The following is a 10,340-nucleotide window of genomic DNA, read 5'->3' as shown; positions in this document are numbered from 1 at the left end:
ATTATTACTGGAAACCTAAGACACCAGAAACTCATCCTTCAAATAGACCCACTCACTCCAGCTGGCCATTTTTACCAACAGGGACCATCCTTGAATCTGGAGCCCCTAATTAAATCCCTCCACCCCAATCTGCCAAAGCCACACGTATAGCCACCTAGAAGGACCTCTCCCCCCAGTTTATCCTTTTCTGTTAAAAGCAAACAAAACCCTCTGCCCAAAGAGGTGTAGACTAGGATGTCCTTCAATAGGAGATCAGACAAATAAATTATGCCAAATCCGTACCATGGAATGTGCTGAGCCCCCCCCCCAAAAGAATAAAGGGCATCTGGAAGATCAGAGCACTGAGACTTACTAGTAAATGGAAAAAACGAAGTTGCAGAATGGTAAGCAGAATACATAACTGAAAATATGGAAAATATACAAAAAGAGTATCACAACTTCATAAGGAAAAATTTGGAAAATACAGAAAAGTAGGGGGGAATCACACACCCCCCCCCCCCCCCCGCACAGACCTCCCACCCTGAAAAAAAGAACCCTTGTTAATATTTGATATATCTCTCTCAGGTCTCCTGGCTAGAAGTGGTCGCGTTACATCAGGTGGTGGTCAGCACACACTGGAGTGTGACCAGAGCTCAAATCCCAGCTCTTCCACCTCTACCTGGGAGAGCCTCACTCTGCGTGCAAATCTGTTCTGTGGAAGTCATTCCACCTTCTTGGGATGGTTGTATTGATTAAATGAGGCCAAATATGTAAAGCACTGACTGCCTAGCAAACAGCACTCAATAAATGCAGCTGTCGTTGTTATTTGTAACCTGCCATTTCCCTCAATATTTTAACATAATTGATTTTGAACATTATTCAGAATCTTTGAAAACATCACACGTGGTGGCTGCTGAATGTACCGATTTCTTCACCATTCTCTTATGAGAAATGTTTTGGCTGCTTCCATTTTTACCTTCGTATAAATAGCTCTGTGATGAACACTATTGTGAGTAGAGCTTTACGTCCCCCATGTTTTGAAGACTTTCCTTAAGATCATTTCCCAGAAGTGGAATTACTAGGCCAAAGGGTAATCACCATTTTCAGGCTTCATCTGCACAAGGCCTGATTGCACAAAGAGGGCCTTATTTCCTAGACCTAACCTCCCCCGCCTCCTTACCATCCCCAGAGCCTCCCTGCCCCCCACCAGGATGGCCTTCTGCTCCCCGGAGAGGACGCCTGGCTGCCGCCACCTCCCTTGCCTCCTTCAGTGGCTGAGCTTCTCCTCTCTGCCCATGTAAATCCTCCCTGCTTTCAGTTCTTATACCTCTCCCTGGCCCACCCTGACTGCTGGGCCCTTGACCATCTCCGCTTCCTCTGGGTTTCCCAGCCCCTTGAATCTATAACCAAGTCCAACCTGACTCATGGACACTCTTTCCCTTTCAAGATTCAGATCTGGATCCATAACACCCAGACAGTAAGCTCCTGAGGTCAGGAACGAAGCCCTGGGCTCTTCTTCCTTCCCCTCTCAGCCCTGGAGTGAGCAGTACAGTGCTAGGATCTGAGTTCCCATTGGGCAAGATGTCTTCCTAGGGTCAGCTGTGGTCCAGGCTAGGCACTATGGCTGCAGGGACCTTAGGTGCTGGCTCCTCGCTCGGGGCGGGGAGAGGGAAACATAAATAATCGAGTGTAACCATGAAGGACAGGGGTTTTGATACAAGTTCATAACAGAGGAGAGAGAAGGGAGGGTGTCAGCTCAACCTGGTGGGCTCTGCTCAGGCTGTGAACCTTGTTGGATGTCTTGCCGTGTGACCCTGAACAAGTCATTTAACCTCTCTGAACCTGGATGCCCCCTTCTGTACCAGGCTCTCTTCACTGGGATGTAGTGAGGTTAAATCAGTTATTCAGGTGAACTTGCTTAGGCAGAGGTATGCAGCAGGTGCTCAATAAATGTTTGCTCCTGGTGAGGGCTCAATACAGACTTGTGGATTAACAAAGGGGCTGCACTGGCAGGGTGCCTGCAGCCATGGGACTCAAGCATCTCAGCAGGCCTGTTCTTCTCGCTTGGGGACTAGGTTGCTGGATGCCTATTTCTTCCACTGACCGGCGAGTTTCTTGCAGGTTCTGGCCACCTGGGTCTCCACACCAGAGTCTGGAGGGGTATGTGGAAAGGCTGGAATCATGCTTACAAAGAGTTTACTCGTGAATCACCTTTGCCTCCGGTGCAGTACAGCAGTGGGATGGAATGTTGAAATGCCTCCTTTTACATCCATTTTCTGAACTCGTGGCAAGCCTTCTCCCATCCCGGCAGCAAATCCTCCCCTCTAGCAGGCAGAACCTTGCATGAGGCCCAAGGAACAGAGGCTTCCGGGAGTGATGTCACTCAGAGCTCAAGGAACACCAAGGGCACCAAACTGGGCTCTCCAGTTATTCATCCTCCCTGCAGTCAAGGCAGGCTCTAAGCAGGCCCATCCCTGCAACAGATGTGGCTCAAGGTTATGGCCAAGGTCAGGCCTGTTATGTGTCCTTTAGTGGTGGGGGTGGTGCAGAGATCACTGGCCTCAAGTTTGGATTTAAAGCTGAGAGAATCCTTAGACACCATCTAATTCAACTACCCTCCCCTTTGTAGAGGGGGAAACTGAGGCTCAGAAAGGTCAAGAGATCTGGCCAAACTCACACAGCTATGGCATGGGTTATAAAGCTAGGACTTGCTCTTTCCAAACCCCACAGTTACAAGAATTCTCATCAACCTCTGCTCTGTCTGGGGTTACCTCTCAACCCACCCTTACCCCCATATACACCAATCACTATAATACTGATAATAGTGGTACCATCTATTGGATAAGCTCCTGAAGGAAACACAGGGCTAAATGTTTAGGATGTATTGTCTAATTTAAGCCTTTCAACACCTCTAGGAGTTAAGTAAAATAACTCCTTGCTAGTCCAAGTGTGGTCTGTGGCCAGCAGCAACAGTATCACCTGGAAGTTGGTTGGAAATACAGACTCTCCAGCCCCAGGAGGAAAATCTGCATTTCAGCAGGCTTCCAGGTGATCTTAGGCACAATCAAGTTTGAGACGCACCGCCAGAACTCTTCCCACTTTAAAGACAGGAAACGAAGCATGGAGCACAGGAGTGACTCCCACAGTGTCCCACAGCAGGTCAGGGGCGGAGCCCTGGCTGGTGGAACCTTGGGCAGCGCCCTGGCTCTGAAGTCTTGAGGTTTAGGAATGTTTTCCCACTAGTTCTAGGCCAGAGGAGGTAGGATTCCAGACCCCACCTTCCCCAGGAGCAAGGAAGTTACTGATAAAAGGAATATCCCAAGCATTTTACAAGGTACGTTCAAGTATATTATTTTTTTACTTTACAACTTGTTAATTATCCCAACTTTACTAAGAAGAAACTGTCCCTTGGTAGATTCTAAGCCATTTGTACAAGACTGCACTGCTGGCCACTTCCAGAGTCTGGGCCTGACGCTTGTCTCCTTTACTCCAGAACCCAATCACTGTTTCTCCAAGCACAGAGTGGCATCCCAGTGGCAGGAGAAGTGACTGTAGGTGGAGTACAGACGAAAGTCTCCTATTTGAATTGCCATATATTTTAATTTCTACTGCAAAAAAACACAATTAGATTATTAAACCTCAGAGACTACTGTTTAAGACAAAATATGGGTTGTTTTTTTGTTTTTTTGTTTGTTTGTTTAATGAGTCTCTGAAAAATCAATTTCAGGAATGATAGAGGAGGTGGTACTCAGATATTGCAAAGTCCATGAAGGTGGTAAAAGACTGGAGTGTGGGAAACAGCTCCAGGCACCACACAGCGGGGGTGGGGGGAAGTGGGGAGAGAAAACCAGCAGCCAGAGAGATCTCTACTCAGAGGCTGTAGATTTTTCACATATAGGTGGTTTTCTCCCCATGGCCTTCCCATCCTCATTGCCCCCAGAGTCTTAGTATGGAGCAAATACGATGCTCACTTAAGGGCACACACTCCCTATTTAAAAAAAAAGACCATGTTTTACCAGCCATTTATCTTTCTAGCCAGAATCTCTATGGTGAAGCTGGAGGGACCACAAACTTGCTCCTTCTAACATCCTCCCACACCCAGCCCACTTCCTGTAGCTTTCAAGGATGTCCCATGCCCATCCAGGCCAGACTTGAAATGCTGCAGGGGGTAGGCTAGGAGTGGGGGGTAAAAATCCCCCTCGCATCCTTCAGAAATAGTCTGTGGCTCCCCAGTGGAGGGGAAGAACTGCATCTTTGCTTTCAAGTGTTTGCTCTCTTCCATATCTTCCTTACTCTAACCATGTCCAGGGCCCTTAACAGCCACTCTTTTTTGGTCAGACCTTTGAACTTTGAGTAAATGGACATTCTCTGCTGTACCTCCGTTTCATTCAGGGATCACAAGTAAAGAGTTCTGGCAAATAAACAAAAATCTTCTAGGAATTCAGAAAACAGTTATAGTAAGGAACAAGGACTGTTATCTTAGAAAAGATAAGGTGGGGAAGGGACAAGATGACCATCTTCAAATATTTCAAAGAAGGTCTAGGTTTAGACAGTATTTCTCCAGAGCTGGAAGCAAAGAGCAGATAATACAGCTCTTTGTCCCTGGTCAACTGTAAGATAGGGGCAATAATGCTTACATCACAGGGAGGTTGTGAGGATTAAGTGAAGGGCTCAGGACATACCTGCCATCTCATAAAAATCCCAGAATATGCTTGTTTCCTTTTTTGGCCTCATTCAAAAATGCCTCATGAGGCAGTAAGCTCCCTCCCTGGAAAATTTCAAAATAGAATTACAATTCCTTACTGCCAAGATTCTGTGCTTCCGTGCTGCCTGTGACTTTTCATAAAGAAAAATACTGGCTCACACGGAGCCCTCACCATGCTCCAGGCAGGCAGAGAAGGGCTTTTTGTAGGTACTTCATTTAATCTTCTCATCAGCCCTATGAGGTAGGTACTATTATTATCTCTCCCCGCCCCTGCCCCGTTTTTTTAACAGATGAGACAGCTGTGGCTTCGAGAGGTGAAGTAACTTGTCCAAGGTCACACAATCAGTAGTAAGCGGCAAACCAGGGACTTAAACGTCACGCTCCAAAGTCCTTGCTCTTACAATTGGAGGGGTTATTTATCAAAGCTAAACCCCTCTCCCAGACTCGCCTGCTCTAATGCTCCAGGCTTTATTGATCTGTCTTCTGTAAAGTTTCTTCAGGTCTCAATATCAAAACCACCTAACTTAGCACTTATTATTGTGTGAATGGCTTCTTGTCCTTCCTAGTTTACTGTAAGTGGGTCTGGGGATTTTTACTCTTTAAATATCCTTTTGTACTCAGTAAGCCTTCAGAACAAGTTCACAGGCTTCTAGTAATTCTTTCTTTCACTGACAGCTGAATTAGACAGCAAGTAACTCCTTCTTCCCTGTCATGCCTACCCCCATCTTTTTTTTCCTGTACCATTAGAAAAGTCTTTTCTTGGCTGGAAAAAATACTACAGTCTGTTCAACTAGTTAACGTTCATTGAGTTCTTAATATGCACCAGGCACGGTTCTAAGTACCTTTCGTGGATTAACCCACTGAATCCTGATAGTAACCTATGAGCTAAGTCCTATTTCCACTCCCATTTTACAGAAGAGGAAACTGAATGTACCAGTGCATCAGGATTTGACTGAGTAAATGCTTTGCTGATGGATATTATCAATAGCAGCAACAACCACACAAATACCTTATACTGCGTCAGGCTATAGCTTCATGAATATTATGTCATTGTCACTCACCATTAGCAGATAGGCGCTAATGTCCCTATTTTATAGAAGAGGAAACCATGACAGGAAAACAAAAGGGTGAGTGATTCTCAACAGTCACACAGCAAGTGCTGCCTGTACCCTTGAGTGAAGATTGTATTCACTCCACTCTAAGATCCTGGGGGCAAGGGAGATGGGAGGGCCATGGGGAGAAAAACACCTACACACACAAAAAGCATTCTACAAATATTAGGGAAACAACAGAAGCCAGTCATAGCAGAGGCTGGACAGGAATCCAGATCTTTGACTCCTAGTCCAGTGCTCTTTCCTTTGACCAAGATGGTGGGAAGCAAGTCTTGGGTCCAGACCCAACAGCAGTCTTGATTGGGGATGTTAACACCAAAGAAAGTAGTGCTCTTAAAAAAAACGAGCATGCGCGCTACTTTCATGATGAGAAACAAGCAAATGAAGAGAGCTGGCAAAATGCACCGTCTGAGGGCTGGAGCTGCTGGAGGACCCTTGGGTTGGCTTTGGGGTGGCACTCTGGGGCACCCTCTGATCCACCCCCACAGGCCACCTGGCCCCACTTTTTGGGCAGAGGAAGGAAGCAGGGACCATCACAGGAGTTCCCAGGTCCATGAAGCTCCCTGACATTGGAAGCTGAAAGCTGTGTGTGCACTTTTCCAAGGAATGGGCCCACACTTTTTAAAAAGGGGCACTATGACCCTTCAAAGGGTAAGAACACCAGATCGCAGCGATGAACCGGGACCTGAGGACTAAGATGACCGGTCAAGGAGGGTCAAGAAACATAAAAATCTCCTTGCCCGACTGAGTAGAACTGGCAGGGGAGAGCGAATGACAACTAGAACAAGGTCTTGCCTCATACGCTCATGTTAATTTAAATTCTGCTTTCTTCCCTGAACCCCCCTCACTCCCATTCCAAAGCAGTGGGCAGGGGGTGGGGGGGGGGTGGAGAAAGGCATGATTATTTAAACAGTTCCAGTCTCAGACACACTCCTTCTCCTCCTAGGCCTGTGGCCTATGAATTCTACTTCCTGATCCTAGGGTCTGTGCATCCACAGCTTCCTATCTTGCCTCCTAACCCAGGGTCTAAGGCCCTGATTTATGCTGTGGCCAACTCTTCCCCTGGGTGCCTCCTAAAAAGCCTGCTGCTTTCAAGCCTCAGCAAGCACTGGATTCCATTCCACCAACATTGCCTGAGCTCCTACCATGTGCTGGGTGTTATGACTGGGTCACAGATGGTGGGATAAGTCCTGAGTATGGCCTGGGAGCCTTCAAACTAATGGCAGGACAGATAACACTCTGTTGGGGGAGGGGGAAACTGCACAATGTGAGAACACCCAGGAGGGCGACTGATTAACAGGCTGGGGGATTAAGGGGGGCCTTCTTGGAGGTGCAACGGTAGCTCTGGAGCTGGTGTGTGAAGGCAGGGAAGGATTCCTAACAAAGGAATGGGGGAGGCGCTCAAGTCCTGTAGAAAAGTGTGGAGGCAGCAAAATACTGGGCAAGTTTAGGAAAATAGGTAGTTTTGTGTGACTGGAGCCTGGGGCTGGGGGAAGGGGGAAGGAAGGAGACAAACGAGGCTGGAGGTGGGTTACGCCAGTTACGGCCAACTGGTTAGAACAAGGACCTTGATGTTCCACTAATGAATTTGGATTTTATCAGACAGTGCATAGGTGCCACTGAGGGTTTTCGAGCAGAGCAGGTGGGCTCTGTGCTCCGATCTAAGCTTAAAAAGATCACATTGCAGAAGACAAGAGAGAAAGGAGAGGGCTTGGCGATTGGGAGGCAGGATGCTACTGTAGGGTCCAGTGCAGGGGATAATGGGGCCCTTTAACTACAGCTATGGCTAGCACAGGATACATAATTTGCGGGGCCCAGTGCAACAGGAAAATTCAGGGTCCCTTGTCCAAAAATTATCAAGAATTTCAAGAGAGCGACAGCAGAGCATCAAACCAAGCATCATGCCCTTCTAAGGATGGCCTTGTGGTCACACAGGTCACACACCCAGGAAGCTGGCCCTGGCCATGGGACTAGAAAGGGCAGGTTAGGAATGAGATCTGGAAGGCAGAGTCTTTGGAAGCCAGGGACTTGGTGATCTGTTGGGGTGGGAAGTGACAGAGCAATCCACTGATGGATGACCTTCCTGCACTGTTTGCCAGGGCACCTTTCCACCACCCCCTTGGGTGGCACAGGATCAACTCCTACTTATTAATAAGTCTAGACTTCACCCCCGACCCCTCTCCTGCTACACACCCGGACCTGTTCCTGTAGGGTCCCTATCTAAAGGTGTCACCATTTACTCAGTCACCCTCTACTCCTCTCTCCGCCATCCCATCCCTTCCGGCAATTTACTTCCTAAATGTCTCTCCCATCTGTGTGGCCTCTTCAATTGCTGCTATCACTGCCAAGTTCCGGCAGGCCCTTATCAGCTCAGGCCTGGATTACCCACAAAAGCCGCCTATCTGTCTCCCTGACGCCAGTCTGGACCCCATCTCCACTTGCAAATAAAACATCCATCCTCCACAGTGCCACCTCAGTGAGGTCCCCAAATGCTCACCTGACCAAGTCACTGAGTAACACCCTCATCCGTGGCTGCTCCAGCCAAACCATAAGATCCAAATGCCGTAAATGGCACACAAGTCCCTCCGTCACCTGAGCCTGCTTAACTTTCTAATAAATGCCAGAAATGCCTTAGTCTCCCACGTACCTCCAGCACATACCTTGCTGGGTTCTTGGTTTTCTTCCCTTTACCGCAAGCAGTTTTCTCTGCCTGGAATGTCCTCCACTCTCCCACTCCATGGCCTGGCTCACCTGGATTCACTCTCGTTAAGCTCACCTCAGCTCTCCTCTGCGCTGAGTGGCCTTCTCCAGGGCCACATCCCTACCCCACCTCGCACACCGTGGATGCTCTTCCACACTGACTACAGGACCTTAGGCCTGTGGCGACTTCCCTGGTGGTCAAGTGGTTAAGACTCCACGCTTCCACTGCAGGGGTTCGATCCCTGGTCCCCTGGTCGGGGAACTAAGATCCCACACGCCACGGTGCAGCAAATTAATTAATTAATTAATTTTTAAAAAAAAGAGGCCTCTGGGCTGGACCAAGCCTCGTCTCCTAGCTGGGGGCAGCTGGAGCAGAGTGAGGACTGCTCACTTTGGTGTCCAGCAACCAATACAGAGCCTGGCCATGTGGTTGTAGGTTGAAACGTCTGAGGCTGGGTGGTTCCGGTGACACTAGAGGAGGAGCAGATTGCAGGGAAGGCTGGCACGTATAATCCCAAAGAGAAAGAAAACCCCCCGGCATCACATCTTCGTTGGGATTCCAGTAACAGGGTGAGGACAGCGCCTCTGACTGAAGGCATCTGAGACCCAGAGGCAACGGCCAGCTGGCTGTTGTCCGGTTTGACTGCATTTGATTTCAGAATTGGACTTCTGCTTCCTTCTAAAAACCTCACTCCCCTCTGTTGGTAGTAAACAAGCCCCACCCTAGTGGAGGCAGGCTGTTTTCCATCAGGCAGTCCCCTCCTGCCTCAGGCTCACAATAAAATGGTTCGTCCTGAGTTTGGGGGTAGAAGCATGTCCCTGCAGCTACCAGGGCACAAAGCTGACCTTCAGTAAATACTTGCTGAATGGGTGAATCGTGTCCAGTTCCCCAAGATTGGGGATGGGAAGCCTGAAGCTGCTGGGGACCGGCGGGTGCAGACAGCCTGGGATTATACTTGAGCCACAGATAATCCTCCAAATCCAGAAGCCACCTGTACAGTTGGCTGGGCTGAGCTCCATCAACGGTGCGTGTTGATGCTGCAGCTGATTTCAGGACAGATTTTTCTGGGGCTCAGAAAACGGTTCCTCAAAAAACAATTATTCTAATTTTTACTGGGAGTGTGACAAAGAAAAGGACCATCAACCCTTTGAGGGCAGAACCCATTTGGGGAGATTAGTTGCTGGCTCTTCTCTCTCCACTTTTACTTTGAGGTGCTTTTATCATGGAAAATTTCAAAATATAAAGAAAAGTAGAGAAAACAGTATAATGAACCTCCAGGTACCCGTCACCAAGTTTCAACGATACCAACACAAGCCCAATCTTGAGTCGATAACCCAGCCTTCGAAGCAAATTCCAGCTATCATCTCATTCCCCGCGTAAAGACGCGTAAGGATCGAAATCTACGTCAGATCCATCTGGGGGCACTGGCCGAGGCCGCCCCTAGCTCTGCCTACCACGGTACCTGGCCCGGCCCCCAGCGGGTTCTGAACCTACGTCTATGAAACTCTAAACCCATGTCACGACGCCAGCTCCGCCTCCCCCGCTTCCTCCTCTTCCCGCACAGCGTGGGTCACCTCGGCCTCGTGGCGTTCCTGACACCCCACCAGCAGTCCCCGGTGATGCGCAAGTGAGTGTCTCCGCGCAGCGCCACAGAGAGCACGGCAAGTTGCCTGCCACTTCCTCTTTCTCAGGCTGACTAACGCTCGGCGCCCGCCCAGCACGTCCGGCTCCCGGGGGGCGTGGCCACAGCCCGAAGGGGCGGGGAAATACTCTTATTCGGCCTTATATGGGCAGCCACGTCACAGGCTGTACACCCATTCACATAAAACGCTGAGCTGCCAGC

Source organism: Tursiops truncatus, chromosome 16 (assembly GCF_011762595.2).
Source record: "Tursiops truncatus isolate mTurTru1 chromosome 16, mTurTru1.mat.Y, whole genome shotgun sequence".
NCBI lineage: Eukaryota > Metazoa > Chordata > Mammalia > Artiodactyla > Delphinidae > Tursiops > Tursiops truncatus.
This window is presented reverse-complemented; position numbering follows the sequence as displayed.